This window comes from Podarcis filfolensis (genome assembly GCF_964270895.1).
Source record: "Podarcis filfolensis genome assembly, chromosome: 7".
NCBI classification, from domain to species: Eukaryota; Metazoa; Chordata; class Lepidosauria; order Squamata; family Lacertidae; genus Podarcis; species Podarcis filfolensis.
Window position 1 is genome coordinate 4,552,055 of NC_139603.1, and position 21,365 is coordinate 4,573,419.

The window sequence follows — 21,365 nt, forward strand, 5'->3', positions numbered from 1 at the left end:
AGGGCCTTCTTACAAAAAGAGGAATCCTGAGTGAGTTTGGGCTTCATCCTCTGGTCTGACAAAGGAAATATTTCAAGAGATAAGCCCCCCCCCCCCAGCAGAGCCAGGTGTGGGGTAAATTGCACCCACCCTCGCAATAATTGTTTAAACACTTAGGGGTTTAGTTGACTCCATCCCGGAATGCCTGGAAGAGGCAGCAATCTATTTCTATATTGTGTAGAAATAGAGTTACAGATTCTATATCAAATGAAATCAATGTTGGCAGCACTTTGAAGCACCCCACTGAGTCACACTGAGTCACACTGAGACTCCACACTTCCTTATGTAGTTTGCTTCAGAAACTCGGAGAATTATTTAGAGACTCAAGCCTGCCTGTGATCTGAGTGAGGGTGGCTAGGGTTTAGTTCTGACCTTAGAGGCTGAATCTAGAGGGGCAGCTGCCAATATAGTTGGAGCCAGTTTCATTGCAGGCAATTTCCATTTGATGTGGCTTCAGTTTTTGTTGAGGTGAACTCCTCTAGCCTTTGTATTTCCCAAGATGAAACCTACAAGGCTTCCTTCATCATGCAACTGGGACATCATGGACACAACATGGACCCTTCTGGTCATCTCCATCACAGGTCCTTGAGGGCTAGTTTGTCCCATTGGAACCTGATGTATTATCCGCTCACCTGTGGATATGCTTGGCAGCAATACAGCTTTGCCAAAGAGATATGGAGTACAGTATTAACAGTTAAAACTTTAGCCACTTTAGCACTAATCCATGTTTCCAAATTCCAGTACAAATAAGATGGCTTTAGAAGGCTCATACTCAGGCTTTGGTAAATATCCAGAGAAGGGATATGCTCAAGGAGACCTTGAGGTGATGAATGAAATCAAAGAAGCATCTAAAAAGGGAGCCATTGTAGCTACGGGCAACTTCAACTACCCTCACATAGACTGGCTACATATGTGTTCCAGTCATGACAAAGAGAAAAAAATTCTAGACACCCTAAATGATGTTTGCTAGAACAGTTGTTGTTGGAACTGACCAGCAGTGGTGTCCAAACTTTTTTCAAAGAGGGCCAGATTTGATGAAGTGAAGGGCCGTGAGGGCTGACCAAAATGCCGACCAAAGTTGTTGACCGACCTTTTTTTTAGGTCTGAAGTTCTTGACCTTTTTTATGATTTTGCCCCAGAGTTCTTGAGCTTTTTTTTAGGGTTGAAGTTGTTGATTTTTTTTTAAGATTGAAGCCCCTGAAACGGACTTTGGGCATGCCTGAAGCAGAGAGATGGTGACCCTGGACTTAATATGGAGTGGTGCCCAGGACCTAGTGAAAGAGGTAAGTGTTGTTGAGTTAATTGGAAGCAGTGACCATAGTCATATTAAATTAAATATGCATGTAAATGGCCAATTGGCAAGAAAATCCCCACATGGTCACATTTGCTTTCAAAAGAGGGAACTTCCCTCAAATGAGTAGATTGGTATAAAGGAAGCTGAAAAGCCAATAGGGTGAAATCACTTCAAAATGCTGGGCAGTTGTTTAAAAACACAATATTAGCAACTCATCTGGAATGTAGACTACAGATCAGGAAAGGTACTATGAGGGCCAAGAGGACACCAGCATAGTTAACAACAGAGTCAAATAAGCTCCCATCAAAAATGTGAAATCTTGTCCAAATGGAGGAACAAAAATAAATACACACTTTGGCAAAAAATAATAATGTAAGCAGTCAGCAAGGGATGCTTTAAAAAGAATTTGAGGAACACATTGCTGAAAACATTAAGACCAACAACAATAAGTTCTTTAAATATTGGTACATGGCACCCCAATCTTCCTCAAGGGCTGCATAGATTCTAGGGGTTAGACCTGGAAGAGGGAAGTATGCTGGCAAAACAGGGGTGCAATGGGGCAGAATGGGGCATAGTGGGGGCACAAAGGGGCGGGGTGGGGGCACTCCACCAATATGTGCGGGGTCCAGGAATGGAACTCCCATGCAAAATGGTCACCGCCTGTAGTTTACTTGGACTTTCAAAAATCTTTTCACAAATTACCTCACTAAAGACTTCTGAGTAAGCTTAGCAGTCAAGAAATAAGAGGAGAGGTCTTCTTGTGGATCAGGAATTGGTTAAGTTGCAGGAAGCAAAGAATAGGAATAAATGGACAGTTCTCCAATTGGAGAGAAGTGCAAAGTAGAGTTCAAGAGTAGGTATTGAGACCTGGGCTTTTTAACTTGTTCATAATTGCACTAGAATTAGGAGCAAGCAGTGAGGCAGCTAAGTTTGCTAATGACACTAAATTGTTCAGGGTCATTAAAACAAAAAGAGATTTTGAAGAACTTCAAAAGGATTTTTCCAAAATGAGTGAATGGGTGATAAAATGGCAAATGTAAATATGATGCATGTTGGGGCGAAAAAAATCTTAATTTCACAGATATGCTTGGGGGGGGGGGCTAAACTGGCAGTGACAGACCAAGAATGAGACCTTGGGATCATAGTAGATAGCTCACTTGCTCATGAGTGTATTGTTCTAGCCAACAGTCATGATGAACTTGTAGCAATAATAAAATCGTACAGAACATCCACCCATAATATAAGCCAACATCCATGATGTAAGAGACAGATGATATCAGAGTCACCAACAAGTTTAAATCTAGCTTTATTTCAAATTAAACCTCTGAATCACCAGAACAATTTATAGCAATTTTATCTAGCATCCCCCCCACACATAGAAGGCCACTCTCTGTATTAAGAAACTAGAGTGGTGAGTTTTTTGGGGGTGAGGGGTGAGGGGAGGGCTGTATGCCTGAATCCGTTCTAATTCCTGTAACCAGTAAATATTTACCGTATTTTTTGCTCTATAAGACTCACTTTTCCCCTCCTAAAAGGTAAGGGGAAATGTGTGTGCGTCTTATGGAGCGAATGCAGGCTGCCCAGCTATCCCAGAAGCCAGAACAGCAAGAGGGATTGCTGCTTTCGCTGCGCAGCGATCCCTCTTGCTGTTCTGGCTTCTGAGATTCAGAATATTTTTTTTCTTGTTTTCCTCCTCCAAAAACTAGGTGCGTCTTGTGGTCTGGTGCGTCTTATAGAGCGAAAAATACGGTAATTGTTGGAGTAGCCAGGCTAGCTTCTTGGTAATGGCCTAAGTATGGGTCATTATGGTAACAAGGGAAGTGGCTCTGTGCCAGAGGGTAAATGGGTGGGCCCACTCCTTCACCTGACTGTTGGTGAAAAGGACAAAGGCCAGAGCTGTGTGAGAGAGCTGGAAGCAGGTGGGAGGCTGAAGCCTGTGAGGGGGAGACATTATTTCTGTTGGTATCCAAGGGTGTGGCCAAGAGGAAAGCAATACTTTCTGTGAACCCCTCCATCACAGGCTCAGGTTGTACATATGTGTAAATAAACCATATAACTTAAAGACACCATAGTCTACGCTGTCCCTTATTCCGAGGAAACTGAACCCAGGGTAAGCGCCTGGAACCCCTGGAATCTCACACTCAGAGATCGGGGTGGTGTGCAACATTATTATTGTCACTCAAAAGAAGGCAAACCATTTCTGTTTTAGTGTACCTGCCTGCTTGTGTGAACAAAGATTTCAGAAAGTGATCTCTTGGGTCTCTCTATAATGGGCAGGCTAAAAGATGACGAGTGATCTCTTCCACCTGAAGTTGGTCACAAATACAAAGTAGATAGCTTGATGAAGATTTCAAACCAGTGAAAAAGGCAAATTTGATGCCAGGGATCATTAAGAAAGGAATTGAAGATCAAACTGCCAATATCATAATGCTCTTACCTATAGTGTGACTGCACTTGGAATACTGTTTACAGTTCCGGTTGTCTCACTGCAAAAATAATATTATAGAGTTGGTAAAGGTTCAGAAAGGGCAACCGGAATGATCAAGCAGGAAGGCTGCCGTGTTTGGGACATTTTAGTTTAAAGTAAAGGTGAGTAAAAGGTGACATGAAGGAAGTTTATAAAATGGGACTTCCGGGTTAGCGCGAACGGCTAATGGCGGATTCCCTCCGAGCTCCGGAGGGAATCGGCTCTACAGGAGTTGGGTCTTGCCGCTGCGGCAATGCGGGGACCCTTAGAAATCACAGGCGTGGAAGCCTGTGAACCTGGTGACTCGGCGGGCACCATTTGCGCCCCCCCGACCTGCGAAGGAGCCTTTTTAAAGGCTTCGGAACGGGGGACGGGGTGAGCGGCGAGGTGCTGAGAGTCGACTGCTTCTCCTGTGGAGTGAAGCCGCGAGCCATGGTCGGAGAGCGCTAACTTCTTCTTGTGAAAAATCAGACTCTAAAAGTAACAACCCGTGAGTAGTACGGAAATTGGACTTTTTAAGGAAATTTTCTTTGGAATTTGGAACGATCGGGGAAGGCGCAAACAGGAAGTCCGCCTCCCCGCCTTGTAAAAAATCTAAAGCAAGGACTAGTTAACTAAGGTCGAGAGAATTTCTTCTTCTCTAGTGGACAAAAGATATTAATTTCACGATTTGGCGATACAAGTATAAGTAATTGTACTGGAGGATAAGAGTTAATTTTGAGAGTTGAAGTGCCACCCCCCCCCCGGACCCGGGAGCGATTCGCGAGAGAGCCTGTTGAGGAGATATAGAGGAGTTTGACAGCTGTCAAAATTAGCTGTCAAAAAGGAAAAAGAGAACTTTGTTTTTGCTGTCTCTGCTGGATATATTTGCTGCAACTTGGTTATATTTTGTTGAAAATAAGTAAGAACTGATACAAATTAACCTGACTTTTGGATTTTAACTGGAAAGAATACTAAGTTACCAAAATCCCTCTAGAGGGGGATTTGGGACACTACAAGAATGGCTGGAAGAGGGAAAATTCAGGCTGGGCTGGACAGAGTATTTGTTCTCCTGGGAAAGTTACAAGGCCAAATTGATGTTTTGGCTACAAACAACTTTGAACTTAACAGTAAATAACATTACGGAATTTGATAAGGACTTGACTCAGGAAGCCCATGCAGCTGGACAAAAAGAGAACTTTGAGAATCTTGAAAGTGTGGAGAAAGAGACATATGTTGTTTCTGAGGAGAAGGAAGGAGGAGCTGTAATTTTGCAAATGACAAAGGAGAGCCAGAGGCCTGATATCATGCTCACAAAGGAAAATAAGAAATCAAACCAGAGGCCTGACAGGATGACTACAAAGGAAAATAAGTATTGGATGATGAAATTCTGGTTTGAATTGGCGACTGAAGAATGGAGAGATCTCCTTATGTGGAGACCTGAAGACTTATGGATTACAAATTTGATTAAAGTGGAAGCTGGAGTTTTTGTGACAATTGGACTTTTGGACCCTGCTTTTAAGTATGGAGGTCTGGCTGGAAGAAATATGGACCTTATTGGGACAGAGCTCCTCCGAGATTTGGAGTTTAATATTAAGGACTATCAAAAAAACCGGCAGAGAGGAACTGAGAGAGAATTAAGAGCCTCGGATGTGAGATCTCCAGGCTGATAGAAGATTAAGACTGATGGACATTTGTTGGGGATCGAAACCGGGAAAGGGGGTGGTGGGGTTGGAGAATCCAAAGGGTGTATAATTATGATCTGTTTTATTTTATTTTTTGTTTGGTTATTAATATGAAAATTGGGAAATTCGTGGAATGGAATTTGGGTCGACTTTAGAAAAAGGTTTGTGTATTGAGGTACAAATATTGATGTCTATAAGTCAAAATTGGTTTTTTTTTTTAAAAATGAATTAAATATAAAAAGGTTAAAAATTGGGGATAGGAACTTGTTGAACAAACAATTTGAATTGGAATACAAGAAGGGGAGGTGTGGGGAAGTCAGGGAAATATGGTAATGAAAATATGGAATTGTAAATTTCATGTGTTTTTAATTTTTCTCTTTTTTGTTTCTTTCGTCTTTTTTGATTTTTTTTGTATTGAATGTGAAAAATCTTAATAAATATTTCATTAAAAAATGAAGGAAGTTTATAAAATGATGCCTGGCATAGAGAAATGGGTAGAGGAAAGTTTTTCTCCCTCTCTCATACCACATCCAATGATGGTGAATGTTGGAGGATTCACAAAAGATAAAAGAAATGCAACAAGTAGTTAAACTATGGAACTCCTTCCCACAGGAGACAGTGATGGCCACCAACCTGGATGGCTTTAAAAGAGGATTAGACAAATTCATGGAGGCAAGGGCTATGGATAGCTGTTAGTCATGATGGCTCTGCTCTGCCTCCACAGTTGGAGGCAGCAATGTTCTTGAATACCAGTTGCTGGAAGCCGCACGAAAGCTCTTGTGCTCAGACCTTGCTTGTGTGTTTCCCACAGGCATCCGGTTGGCCACTGTGAGAACAGGATATTGGACTCGATGGGTGTGGGAATGTTTAGGGAGGCAGGAGAGGATATATTGTTTGATTATATCCTTTCCAACTTGTGCTAACAAGTTCTACAATTTAGCAGAGTGACATTCCCCTTTCTAAACTTGCACAGCGGATGCATTTGCTCAGGCTCGCTAAAGCCTCTAAAATAAGTTACCTGGTAATTTCCCCTTTAAAGGTAAAGGTAAAGGGACCCCTGACCATTAGGTCCAGTCGTGGCCGACTCTGGGGTTGCAGCGCTCATCTCGCTTTATTGGCTGAGGGAGCCGGCGTTTGTCCGCAGACAGCTTCCGAGTCATGTGGCCAGCATGACTAAGCCGCTTCTGGTGAACCAGTGCAGCGCACGGAAACACTGTTTACCCTCCCGCCGGAGCGGTGCCTATTTATCTACTTGCAGTCTTCTATAAAAGTATAAAAGAGTTTACTCACTCATTCTGTTCACAGATGGATCCCAGAAGGCAGACTTAAGTTACAAAAGTAATATACCTGGAATCTATCCCATAAAGAGATAGTCCCTTTGTCCTCTCTTGGCTGGAAGCCAAGAGAGCATCTTAGGCTCAGCAGATATTGCTTCTTCGACGAATGTAGTCAGCTGGAGAGAGAGAGAGAGATGGTGGCCAGTCCTATGCTTTTGTTACCTGCACAGCTGAGGCCACGCCCACCTCTGGTCACATGTAGAGGAAGTCTGTCCCAGCCTAGGAGGAAACAGGAAGTTCCGACTGGCTGGTCCAGACACCCCCTTTTTATGTCCACTCTAGGGATGTTGTATTTGACTGCTCTGTGTTTCACATCTCACAATGGGCCTTTGGCCTGATCCAGCATCCTCTTATGTTCATATGGATTTTCAGAATTTCAGAGAGGCATTCTCCAAGTGATATGGTGTGGTGATGCAGTGCTATTAGTATTGCTAGGAGAGTATCACCCTTGTTTGGAATATACTGACCATTGACAAGGAAAGTGACTGCCTCCAAGGTATGTCAGGATCCAGCCACACTCAGATTTGAATATCAGGTCTTCTGATAAATGCTGAACATGAGAATCCCATATTCTTATTCTTTTTAAGCCTCAGATTAAATTCTTTCTAGATGTAAGTTGCAAACTAAACACAACAGCTTATAATTTTCCATCAGCTCTCGTGTTCAAGTAGGCTGTTTATCACCTAGCAGCAAAGCCCTGGGAGTAGGAAGAGTCATTTTCTCTAAGAATGCAAGCAGTGAATAAGTGTTGATGATCTGCATTGCAAAAAACACCACCAGCAGCAGCCCAGCCCACAAACAAAATAAAAAACCAAAGCCTTAAAGGATTAGGTGACTATCCTGACAGCCATCAGGTGTTCAGTGCTTAAAAAAAGCAACAAACCTGTGGAAGGCAGTTTCTGCTTAAGCTGCAGAGAGGCAGAGTGGGCTCAATCCTTTTTAGAAGTCCAAGCCCATGAGAGCTTCTGCTTGCCATCTTCTAGGTGTCAGAGTTGATCTGATCTGCAAGCAAGACCCTATGAAGGCTGAATGAGATGTTCAGCAGTAGCCCCAGGTCACTACCAAACAGCTGCAAAGCTGTGGGAGGAAAGTACAATTTGTAGTGGAGAAGCAACATCTTTAGTGCAGATGATGTACATTGGGACAAATCACCCTAACTGCAAATATATGCTGATACAGTCTAAATTGACTGTGACTATCCATGAAAAGGATCACAGGGTCATTGTGGAAAGCTCAGTATGCTGCAGCTGTGGAAAAAGAAGTAAAAACTAAGGCTAGGAATTATTATGAAATAGATATGAGTAGAGCTAGTATCACCATCTCTGATGCAGCCACACTTAGAATATGGTGTACATTTTCTTTGCCTCTATGGATATGCTAGGAAATGGTTACTATGATGTCCAATAAAGTGTCATAAAAAAGCTAATTCCATTTTTAAAAAATAATAATACTGTAATCTAAAGAGTTGTCTAAGGAATCAGAATTGTAGAGTTGGATCATACTAGATCATACATGACAGACGGCCATCCGACCTCTGCTTAAAAACCTCCAAGGAAGGAGAGTCCATCATCTCTTGCCAGAACCTGGAACCTACCACAGCTTCTTCCTCTTGCTTTGCTGGCGATGTGGGGTCACCCTTGGAGGCATCCACAGAGGTGCCTCTTGATCTTGCTGCCTGAGGTGGTTGCATCAGTCTGCCTCTAGTCTGCCCTGGGAAGTGTCCCTTCTTGGTGGCCTCCAGAATGTTCTGAGTAGAGCAGGTCTCTTGTCAGTTGGGAAAGGGATGCACAGGGAGAGAAGTAAGAAGATGGTGGCATCATTTGAAGAATGTGGGCATTTCCTATTGTTCTGAGGATTTTCTGGTCTGGGGGGGTTAATATTTTGTATGTTTGTAAGCTATAAGCCTACAGCAGTGGTTTCCAACCAGTGTGCTGTGGCAGCACAAGGGAGGATGTTTGAAAAAGGGTGAGAGGCTACCAGTTTTGCAAGTAAGGGGTGACATAACTGGGCTCCTGAGCCCCACAGGGGTGCCGTAGAAAGAATGCAGTTGGTCAAGGGAGCCGTGGACTCAGAAAGGTTGTAAACCTCTGGCCTAGGTTACAAGTATGTATGTATGTATGTATGTATGTGTGATGGGATGGTGAGCTGCTTGTGCGTAAAATCCTGATCCCTCAGAGTTTGGCTAAGTCCCCAAACCTCTGTCTGTGATGGAGCTCCTTAAGCATGGCTCCATCAATCGCTCGTTGAATCGGACAGTGGGCGTTTACGGAACTTCTTCCAGCATAAAAGCTCCTTAACGGAAACGCGTCTTCTGGACTCTCGGCGTGACAGTTTCCGCCGAGGAGTGGGTGTCCCTACGGGAGGTCCTGAAACCTCCCCACTGTTCTCGCTTGAAGTGTCTCTGAGCCCTCCCTCCGACTCACTTTCCCTTGGAACTCCACTTCTCCCCCTGCTGGTCCCCTCCTCCGCGGAGTGGTCTCTCTCACCCTCCATGAGCCCTTTCACCTCCTTCGTCTCAGATGACAGTTCCCTGACATCCACCTCCCCTCCAGGGCCCCCTTCACCCCCTTCCCTCCCCTCCTCTGCGGGAGGCGAGGGAGCAAAACCCCTGAAGGAACCTCCCTCATCTTCCGAAGTTTCGAACACTTCCCTCCACCTTTTGCTGTTTCCGGTTTCCAAGTACTCCTCCTCCTCGGAGTCTGTACCTCCTTCCAACTCCGATTCCCTGAATCCCTCCAGTTCCTCCTCATCGTCGGTGGTGCCAAAGTACTCCCTCCGGAACCTCGCTACTGGCTGAGGTTTCCTGGGGAACCTTTGGTGGAACGTTTCGATCAAGACCTCGTCATGGACCTCCTCTGCCTTCACCCAGGTGTTTTCCGACTCCGGTTCCCCTTCCCACGCGACCAAATACTCCACCTGATTACCCTTCCACCTGGAGTCGATGATTTCCGCCACATAGTTGCGGCTTTCCCTTTCTTCTATGACTGGCCCCCGTGTGGATACCCCTTCACCTTCCCCCCTGTATGGTGACAGTAATGACCTGTGGAATACTGGGTGCAGTTTCATGTGGTTCGGTAACCGGAGTCTGAAAGCCACTGGGTTGACCTGTTGGATGACCTCAAATGGTCCCAATCTTTTGGGTCTCAATTTCTTGCAACCCCCCTTGAACGGCAATCCTTGGGTAGATAGCCAGACCCGACTCCCCACCCTAATTGTTTCACCTTCCCTTCTGCTCTTGTCTGCCTGCCTCTTATATTCTTCTTTGGCCCTTTCTAAGTTGCGTTGGAGTTGACGATGGATCGCTTCCATTTCCTCTACAAAAAGTTCAGCGGCCGGAACACTCCATCTCTCTCCTCCTTCCCCTGGAAACGCCCTGGGGTGGCACCCATAATTAGCCAAAAAGGGGCTCATCCCAGTGGACACATTCTCTGCATTATTGTAAGCAAATTCCGCTAGTGCCAACTTTTCGACCCAATCGTTTTCTCTGTCATTGACATAACACCTCAGGTATTGTTGAAGGATACCGTTTGCCCTCTCCGCCTGCCCATTGGTCTCAGGGTGCCTGGCAGTCGAAAAGTTGACCTCTACGTGCAACAAGCTCATAAGCTTCCTCCAGAATCTGGACGTGAACTGTTTCCCTCTGTCGGAAACTAGCCTCAAGGGGGCGCCATGCAGCCTAAAAATATGTTCTACAAACAATTTCGCTGTCTCTTCCGCCGTGACTGCATGTGAGCAAGCTACAAAGTGACCCATCTTAGTTAACTGGTCTACTACGACTAGTATGGCGGTTTTCCCCTGGGATTTGGGCAGATCAGTCATAAAATCTATCGACACCGCCTCCCACGGTCGTTCTGGTGTGGGTAACGGTTCTAATAACCCCACTGGTGCCCGCCTTTCTCCTTTGGCTCTCTGGCATTGGTCGCACCTTCTCACATACTCCCGTACATCCTCCCTCACCTTGGGCCACCAAAACTCCCTGGTCACCAACCACATGGTCTTGTGTTGCCCAAAATGCCCCGCTGTGGGATTGTCGTGCAGCTGTTTGAGTACTCTCCCCCTCAATTCCCCTTCGGGTATATATAGCGCCCCTTTGTAATACAATGCCCCGTTTCTTTCTTCAAAACCTCCGGGGTCTTCTCCCTCTCTCCTTAAACCTCTGAGCTTATCCTGGGCGTACTCATCATTTACCGTTCCCTCTACCAGTTCTCTTTGCCCCACCCAGGCCGCACCACACACCCAGTGGTCCTCTGGGATAATATGTCTCTCTTCTGGCGCTCCCTCCCCCTCCAAATATTCAGGTTTGCGAGAGAGAGCGTCCGCTCTGATGTTTTCTGGACCTGGCACATAGCAGATTTCAAAATGGAATTTGGAGAACTCCTGGGCCCATCTCACTTGGCGTTGGTTGAGCACTCGTGCCGTTCTCCAATACTCCAAATTCTTGTGGTCCGTACACACTTGCACCTTATGCTGTGCGCCAATTAGTAAGTGTCTCCATCTCCGGAACGCTTCGTGAATGGCGAGTAGTTCTCGGTCATATACCGTGTAGTTCCTCTCGGATTTGTTCAGCTTACGCGAAAAGAAGGCACACGGTCTCCATTCCGACTCATTGCTCCCTGGCTGAAGCAGCACCGCCCCCACCGCCCGGTCTGAGGCATCAGTTTCCACTCTCATGGGTTTTTGTAAATCCACATGCAGGAGCTGTTCTTCCGAAGCGAATGCCTTTTTCAATTCCTCAAAAGCGTGCTCCGCCTCCGCCGTCCAAACGAATTTCTTCTTGCTGCTTAGACAGTCCGTGATGGGAGCCGTTAAGTGGGCAAAGTTCTTGATGAATTTACGGTAAAAGTTCCCAAACCCTAAGAACCTTTGCACATCTTTTTTCGTTTTCGGTGTCTTCCATTCCAGCACCGCCTGGACCTTGCCTGGATCCATGGCTAATCCCTTGTCTGATAGGCGGTACCCCAGGAATTCCACCTCCTTGGTGTGGAACTGACACTTCTCCAATTTCACCCACAACTGGTTTGCTTGCAGCTGGCTCAGCACTTCCCTGACATCCTTTACATGCTGCTCCTCATTCTCTGAATATATCAGCACGTCATCGAGGAATGCCACGCAATTCTTGTAGAGCAAAGGTCCCAGTACATGGTTCATGAGCGATTGAAAACAGGCGGAGCCTGCTTGTAATCCAAAGGGCATAACAAGATATTCGAAAGCCCCTAGGGGGGTGAACATCGTTGTCTTCCATTCATCCCCCTTCTTTATTCGTATCAGGTTGTACGCTCCTCTTAGGTCCAGTTTCGTGAATATCTTTCCCTTCCTCACCCTGGTCAAAATGTCATCAATCCTGGGCATGGGGAAAGTCACTGGTTCTGACACGGCATTCAGCCGCCGGTAGTCCACGACCAATCTCGGTTTATCCGTGTTTTTTTTGTCCACAAAAAACACTGGGCTGCCCCCCACCGCTCTGGACTCTCTGATGAAACCTCTCTTCAGGTTTTTGTCAATAAACTCCCTCAACTCCTGCATTTCCCTGTCTGACATGGCGTACAGCTTGCCCACGGGGAGCTGGGCCCCAGGGACCAGGTTAATTTGGCAGTCAAAGTCTCTATGCGGTGGTAGTTTATCTGCTTCCCTTTCGCTGAAGACCTTGCTCAGGTCAGCGTATTGTTTGGGCACCTTCCCTTTGTCCGCCACTTCCGTCCCTGCTAGGGAGGCTTTTGCCCCTTCTGGCACCTTTCCCTCTTTGCAGTGTTCCAGGCAATGTGCTGACCCAAAGGAGACCACTCTCTGATGCCAGCCCACTAGCGGGTCATGCAACGCTAGCCAGCTCATTCCCAAAATGACTGGCGCCCCTCCCAGGGTGGCTACATTGAACGCTATCCTTTCGGTGTGCCTTGCCACCCTCATAACCATTGGGACGGTCTGCAGGCTAACTTCTCCCCCCAACAGCTCCCTCCCATCTATCGTGGTGACCTGCAGGGGGTTGCTTAAAGGGAGTGTCTGTATCTGGTGTTCAGCTGCAAACTCCTTGCTCATAAAATTACAGGAGCTGCCTGAGTCCAACAGCGCTTTGGTCTTTAGTGGGTATCCGTTTGCCAGCTCTAGCAACACCTCTATTACTAGGGCTGGTCTTGGAGGTTCCGGAGTGGGCACTTTTACTGCTCCTTGGCCTGTCTGCAGTGCCCTGACAGTGGCAGACAGGCGTTGGCTTTTACTGGCTCCTGGACTTCCTCCTCCTTCCCCCCAACAGCTCCCGCCATCCCTTGCCATTCCTTTCTTTGCGGGCAGACTCTGGCAAAGTGACCTGGCTGCTGGCAGAGATAACATTTCTTGGCGCTCTTTCCCTCCTTCTTCCTCCCTTCACTGGGATTTGAAACTGCGCGCGCGCGCGCTGTTCCAACTTCCATCGGCTCTCCGGGCGGGAAACTTGGTTCTGGAATCTCTGGAATGCGGAAATCCCTCCAACGCTCTCCTTTCCCCTCCCGCTTCTCCAAGGCTCTTGCCTCCTGGCGCGCTCCAATGGTCAGCGCTGATTTGGTCAGCTGGTCCATAGACTCCGCCCTGGGCGCCCGGGAAAGTTCGTCTTTCACCGCCGAAGAAAGCCCCTCTTCAAAGAGCATTTGAATGGGTTCCGCCGATAAGTCCCACCCCAATCTATGTATCAACATTGTAAACTCAGTCCAGTACTCACGAACCGGTCGGCTCCCCTGTTTGCAAGCCATCAATTGCCTGCGCACCAGTCCCTGTTCAATCTCGCTGGAAAACATCAAATCCATGGCGCGAAAAAACTTCCTCGCGTCCTTCAGCATGTCACTATTCCCTGCCATCAGGGGCCTCACCCAGTCTCTCGCCCCCCCTTCGAGATGGCCAATCACAAACGCCACTCGCGATGCCTCATCGGGAAAGTCGTTAAACTGCAGTTCGAGAGCATACTGCATCTCTGTCCTAAAGGCTTGGTAGTTCCTGGGGTCCCCCCCAAACTTCTGCACCATTCCTGGCATCTTTCTTGCTAGTGTAGCGCCTTTTGCCTTTTCTGCATCCTGCGCCCTCCTTTCTTCTAGCCTCGCCGTTTGCATTGCTAGCTGGAGTTCCAACACTCTGTACCTTTCTTCCAGACTTGGACTTTCTCCAGCTCCTGCTGCTCCTCCGGCTCCGGCTGGGTTGCTCATGATGCCTCTCTGCACAAGCTGCTTTCAGGGACTGTCCGATTGCTGTGATGGGATGGTGAGCTGCTTGTGCGTAAAATCCTGATCCCTCAGAGTTTGGCTAAGTCCCCAAACTCTGTCTGTGATGGAGCTCCTTAAGCATGGCTCCATCAATCGCTCGTTGAATCGGACAGTGGGCGTTTACGGAACTTCTTCCAGCATAAAAGCTCCTTAACGGAAACGCGTCTTCTGGACTCTCGGCGTGACAGTTTCCGCCGAGGAGTGGGTGTCCCTACGGGAGGTCCTGAAACCTCCCCACTGTTCTCGCTTGAAGTGTCTCTGAGCCCTCCCTCCGACTCACTTTCCCTTGGAACTCCACTTCTCCCCCTGCTGGTCCCCTCCTCCGCGGAGTGGTCTCTCTCACCCTCCATGAGCCCTTTCACCTCCTTCGTCTCAGATGACAGTTCCCTGACAGTATGTATGTACGGTATTTCACTCTAAATCTTTGGGAGATGCTGAGGTAGTTTCATAAACAGAGAAAGAAGAAAAGGTGTCATCCACTCTATCAGAAAGCATCAGAATCCTTTGATTTGGTTTAGCTCAATAAATATGTATCTCTTTTCTTAAGACAGCATGCCATTACTGAAGACCAGGGAACTTTGATTAATGATGAAAATCTGGTAACCTTTACAAGTTCATAAAATCAATTTACTCTGACCTTGTTTTGTCTTTTTTATCTGAAGCACTAGGTACTGGCCATTGCAAGATGGGCCCCTGGTCTTCTTTCTCTCTTTCTTTTGCTAAAGATGGCATTGTTATGAAACCAAATTCTTACCCCAAACAGAGCCATTGTTCTTTTTGAGAGAGATCAGCATCCCCAGTTTACATGCTGTGCTGCACCAGGCTTCTTCAGCTTTTTGAAAGACAAACCAGGGTTAGGCATGCAGGTCTAAAATATCTCTATGTTTGAAGACCTCCCAGAGGGGAAAAGAATGATTAAAAATGTAACATGTTAGACCCAACAATCCATTTATTTTTATATCCCTACCGAAAGCAAGTGCTGAAATGCATTCCGCTTGCACTTGCTCTTAGTACCCAGGATATACAAAACTCATGAGGCTACTCTGAAATATTGTCAAGACTGATGAAAATTAAATATAGAGTGATCCTGCAATGTGCATTTGCTGAATAGCATGCTTGAAAACACCGTGGAGAACTGAAGGAGACTGATGCCCTCGTCCTATGGATACTCAAAAGCTGCTGTGGCTCACTAGCTCACACCAGTGCAGATACAGTGCCATTGTGCAGATACCCTTCTCTTTAGTAAGCTCATCTCTTTTGAGTGCCAGAAGCAGTACGGTTCATGCCTCCTTTGTTTCTAGGGCCATATGTGGCTGCAAGTCTCCAAGCAAAAAACTAGAGTAGACAGCTAAAATGAGATCAGAGCTAGGTGACATGGGAAGAGGGAATCTAAAGTGTGTACGTCCTGCAAAGATTTAGCTAAGTATCTACAATCGTCTATTTGACTAATTAAGCCAGTATAAATGAAGACGTGAGCCAATTCTACACAAGTAGAATCACAGAACTCCTTTTGGGCACATCAAGATCTTAACATCAAGTCTATAGGTTAGGAAAAGCATGAAAAAGATGGGAACTTAAAATAATTAGAAATATAGAAATAGAAATAACCATTCCAGGTTTGGTTTGGTTTTTTTAAAAAAACCACACACACACATAGAGGAAATCGTGGCTACACATGTCTTCTCATATCTAGTCGTTTTTAGATGCCAGTGCCACTTCCACCAGGATAGCCTCTGCGTCTAAGCATATCCCATAAATAATCATATGAGATGGCCAAACACTTAGAACCCAGCTCCTCCCCGCACTGATCTTCATATTTATTATTCCAATTCCACTTTTAGATTTGTGCCAATCGTTGTTTTCTTCCTGATACGTTAGCCTTGACCTTATTGCAAGGTATGATTGCTTCACATTGCTATTTATCCTCCTTTCCTTTTATTTTATGCTCAGCTGCAAATATCACATCCCACGTTGTCTACAAAGATAAAATGTTGAATGCGGCCTTTGTTGTAGCAGATCTTATAACTCCCAGTTTGCCTATAATGCATTTTCAGTCTAAAGTGGTGGAAATGTCACAGGTTCTGTTTGCAGTGTTCACTCTGCTGGAATGAATGTTTCTTGTTAGTGATAATACGAATTAATCAGCCTAATTATTGTGAGATGAAAGTAGACACCTTTGTGTATTGAATAACTTATGACATTTTTGTTCAAAGAGCACAAATCAAGCCCCAGAAAATAAATTAAACACGACCTCCAGCGCAGGCTTCACTTTGCCTAATGACTCTTCTCCCATGAAATTCAATGATGTACAAATCTTACAGTTAAATAAATGATAGATTTTAAACATGCTTTAAACAATAGCAGCATTTTTATTGCAGCCATTGGAATTCAAAGTGCTGCTCGAATCCCAAGAAGCAGGGCAAACAAGTTCATGCTAAATGAATTGAAAAATAAAATATTTGTGCAATCAGCCATCAGAAATACATTCAAAGGGTCCGGAGGCATTTGTGATAAGTTTTTCCCCCTTTTTATTTTATTGCTTGGAATATCTACAGCAGGTAAAATAAGAAGAGCAAGAGGATTCCAGAAAAGGTCCTTCTGATCATATCAAGTCTGCTTATTTTAATAATGCCCACAATGGAAAATATCATGAAATGGTTACAGAAATTCTTTATCATACCTTTTACTTATGCAGAAAAAAATTGTTATGTATAAAGAAAAGATAAGAGCAGAAAACCAGGAGAAGCAATTGTCAGCTGGAGGAAAACATTATAAAGTGCTAGCAGCATTTCAGATAGGTTGGGTTGGCAAGGATGGAAGAATGGCAGCTACATCTGAAAACACAAGAATTGGGGTTAAATTGAAGTTTGAACCTGAAGGAAATGATAGGCTGTCTATATTTGCTCTGGCTGTCTACATGCAGTACAAGCGTAATCATAGTTGAATTTTTTTCAGCTGCTGTAAAATATTTCAACTCTGATTATTCTTGTATGGCATGTAGACAGCCAGAGCAAATATAGGCAGCCGATCTGTCATTTCTTCCAGTTATTTATACATGGGTTTACTCCAGGCTCCCCTAAATCTGTGTGAAATTCAGATCTTTTGCTATGCTTTTTTAGTGCTGCTAAATCCGGTTGCCTGAGTGGCTATGACCTGAGCTAAGAGGCCCATTAAAGGTCTCCTAGTGAGAGATGGACATCTATTACCCGAAAAGGCAAAGGACCCCCAAACTCCTTCCTGTGTTACTGGCAAGAACTGATAAGGTGTAGTGGCCAAGGGTATAAGGCTGCAGTCCTAGCCCCACTTACCTGGGAGTAAATCCCATTGAATTCAATGGGACTTCTCAGCAGACATGGTTAGGATTGCAACCAAAGCTGGGAAGCCCTTGGTTCAAAATGTTGCCCGTTTACACTAATGCCACACTAGCAATTTAATCTGTTTTAGGGAAGATGTGCCTAAGACAATAAGTTCATTATTGGAAGATGGGGGAGAGTGAGTTATTATGGGAACGGGGAGTTATGGTGCAGCCACACAGGTGAGCCATGTGAGAAGATGTGAGTGGGGTCAGACAGGCGGACTTTTTTGACCTTGGATGATTTTTTAGCTTTTGAGGTCTGAGAATGTGGACAAGATGTTAGGACGAGTGGGTCACTTCAGCCCTGCTCAGAGGCATGGTCCAAAGCAGGTGCACTTGAGTTTCAGAGAATGCTCATCAGAGTTGGTGGGATGGGGAGGACAGAAGACAGAGCCAGGCCTGAGCACAGGTGCAGTTAAGTAGATGTAGATTCTGGACTTAATGTGATTAGCCAGCCCTATTTTGTTTAGTGTAGTTTAGTGGAGTATTTTGTTTAGTGCAATCAGGAGGAAAGTAGGCAGAAGTTAAGCAGGCTCCACACAGCCCAGGAGCAAGCTAGCTCTGAGGTCCAAGTTTCATGTGATCTGGAGGTAATGAGGTTTACCCTTGGAGTCATCTGGCCATGATGTCACCTTTGAAGAACAGAACCAGGACTACTGTAAGAACTGGGCACTGGCGGCCCAGGAGATAAGGTGCTGGAGCCCTAATGGAGGACACCCTCCCATGCATCTTAAAACAATACTCAAAAGCAAACTGAGGACACATCTATCTCCAGTAATGTTGGTTTTTCACAATTAATAGTCCTGTGTGGAGATATTTTCTGTTGGTACCAAAATGGGATGGTTCAGGTTTCAGGGTAAGGGTAAGGAAACAGGATGTTACCACTCCCAGAAATTATTAAGTACTTCTAGGAATGTTACCAACCCATTTCCTTACACCAATTATGAGACGTGAAAGTTGACTGGAAGACAATAAATTGCTTTACAGTGGTACCTCGGGTTAAGAACATAATTCGTTCTGGAGGTCCGTTCTTAACTTGAAACTGTTCTTAACCTGAGGTACCACTTTAGCTAAAGGGGCCTCCCACTGCTGCTGCTGCTGTGCAATTTCTGTTCTCATCCTGAAGCAAAGTTCTTAACCTGAGGTACTATTCCTGGTTTAGCAGAGTCTGTAACCTGAAGCATCTGTAACCCGAGGTACCACTGTATTTTAAAGCTTTCAAGCTAGAAAGTTACAGTTTTGTACTAACTTGATCCCTTTTCATTTGAATCATGCATCTACTCTAAATAATGCTACATGGCACCCCAATCTCTGAGTGGTGTGATTCCAGGGGTCAAGGGTCCGTGTTTCCTTTTGGAATGAGGCACAGAAGAGACTGTGGTGTCTTTATGATATATGGTTTATTTACACATGTATACAACCTGAGCTTACAAAGGAAGGGTTCAAAGTATCAACACTCTAAAAGGGTCTTGAGTCTCCCATAGCTGTAGCCTGGGATCCGAAAAGACCTCAGTCATGGCTCTGACCCTCCTTCCAGATTGCCATTTACAGACTAAATCCTCTTTCCCCTGGGTCACATCATCACCACTGCAATCCTAAACTCAATCCTAAAAACTCTGGCACAGTCTTCTCGCTCAACACTCTTGCTGTCTGGCACAGCCTTTGCCTTCTTAATGGCTCTTCACCTTGCCTTTGTTAAGTTAACCACTCATACTTAGCAGACATTATCAGACTAGCCTGGCTATTCGGGAATTGGATCCCTGCTGGATATTAGGGGGGCTGATTAAATTATAGCCTTTTACTGCTTCCAGGAATTTAGGGGAGTCTGCCCCCACCCACACAAACTATATCACTAATGATAATTGTTGAAGGTGTCAGGTTTCAGGCACAGATTTGGGATGCCCAGTTATTAAAGTTTATTGAAAGGAGATCATGGGGAAAATGAAGGAGATGAGTGGGTATGATGCTTTATTTAACATCAGTACTGTATGGCTGGGATGTTTGAAAGATGTGGTTATGAAGTAAGATCTTGATCTTTTATTAGCTACAGCTAGGCTATGCATTGCTGTAAGGTGGAAATGACCAAGAATGCCAAACCTTTGGGATTAGTATAAAATGAGTTGGTTACTCAGATTAAGTATTGATAAAGCTGATGTATTACAAAAGGGCTAAGGAAGGAGTTTCAGGAGGCTGATATGTGGAATGATGGAGCCTATTTGTGCATTATTAGAACAATAGCTTTCAGGATACCATGCAGATATGTAATGTGTAAGACAGTATTATATCTGTATTTGCTATTATATTTATAATAATAAAAAGGTAAAGGGACCCCCTGACCATTAGGTCCAGTCGTGACAGACTCTGGGGTTGCGGCGCTCATCTCGCTTTATTGGCCGAGGGAGCCGGCATACAGCTTCCGGGTCATGTGGCCGGCATGACTAAGCCGCTTCTGGCGAACCAGAGCAGCACACAGAAACGTCGTTTACCTTCCCGCCGGAGCGGTACCTATTTATCTACTTGCACTTTGACGTGCTTTCGAACTGCTAGGTTGGCAGGAGCAGGAACCAAGCAACGGGAGCTCACCCCGTCGTGGGGATTCGAACCGCCGACCTTCTGATTGGCAAGTCCTAGGCTCTGTGATTTAACCCACAGCGCCACCCGCATCCCCATTTATAATAATAATAATATGCAATAAATAATGAAATAACTGACACCCTTGCAGTAGTGCTCTAAACCTGATTCCCAAGGCAACCACCACAATCTGTGGTGAATCTGAATATTTTGTTAGCTTGTATGTCTAGTTGAGCCTTCCCATTACCCGGGTTCTTAAATATTATGTGTAGCACCCTCTACTCTCTTTATCTGATTTTATAACATTGCTTTCATCTCACATTCTTTTCCATCACTCATTGTTTTGATGCTTGCTTTATACTTGGAATGCTTTTCTTACTTGATATTTCTACTTCTTGCTTCAGTGACATCCTCTCTAAAAATAGACATCTTTGATGAAACTTACTAACGCTAATCAAATCTACATCAGTCAAATCTGCACACAGATTTCGGATAAGACTCAAAGAAGCCTAAATCTGGTTGCTTTGGGTCTTGGATTGAAACCGTGTTATTGCTTTTGGGAGTTTGGGAGGTTTGGAACTGCCCCTTACCTAATTTCTGCCTCTCCCCATCCCCCATGGCTTTTCTTGCTACTGCCCATTTCTACTATTTGATTCTCATCACAGTACTCTAGACCAGAGGTTCTCAGTGTTTCTCTCCCCAGGGCCTACTTGAGTAGCCTGAAAATTACTGAGATTCACCAGTTCCAGGGGCAGGTAGAAGCAGAATTTGATATAGCTGGCAACCACTGACATCACTTTCTTTCTTTTTTTTTAAATGATATTAATTACTTTCCCAGCAGTTTAAACACTACAAAAGAAAAAAAGTTAAACAATACAATACAATACAATACAATACAAAAACAAAAACACTACATAACACTAACACTAGGACATTAAACCAACAAAACAAAACAAAAACAATTTAAAACACAGCAAACAATTTCCATATCTTATCTTTCATTCACTTGTTTCAACGACCTCCTCACACCTCCCTTTTTGTATTCCACTTCAGTTAATTGTTTCAGCAATTCCTTTCCATCTTCCTCTGTTTTCTGTCCTGTAATTATCTTAACATATTCTAACCTTATTTTTCCCTTTAATACACAAATAATCTATTTGTACTTAGTTCCTTATAACATTTCTACTAAAGCCATATAACTTCATTCCAACATTTTTCTAACATTCATTGATTTTACAATATTTCTGTAAATAGTCTTTAAACTTTTTCCAGTCTTCTTCCACCGACTCTTCTCCCTGGTCTCGGATTCTGCCAGTCATTTCCTCCAGTTCCATATATCCATCTTGTTCCAGAATTTCCCAATATTTCGGCCATTTGGCCTCCATATTGAGCTTTTTCTGCGCCTTTGCTTCCAT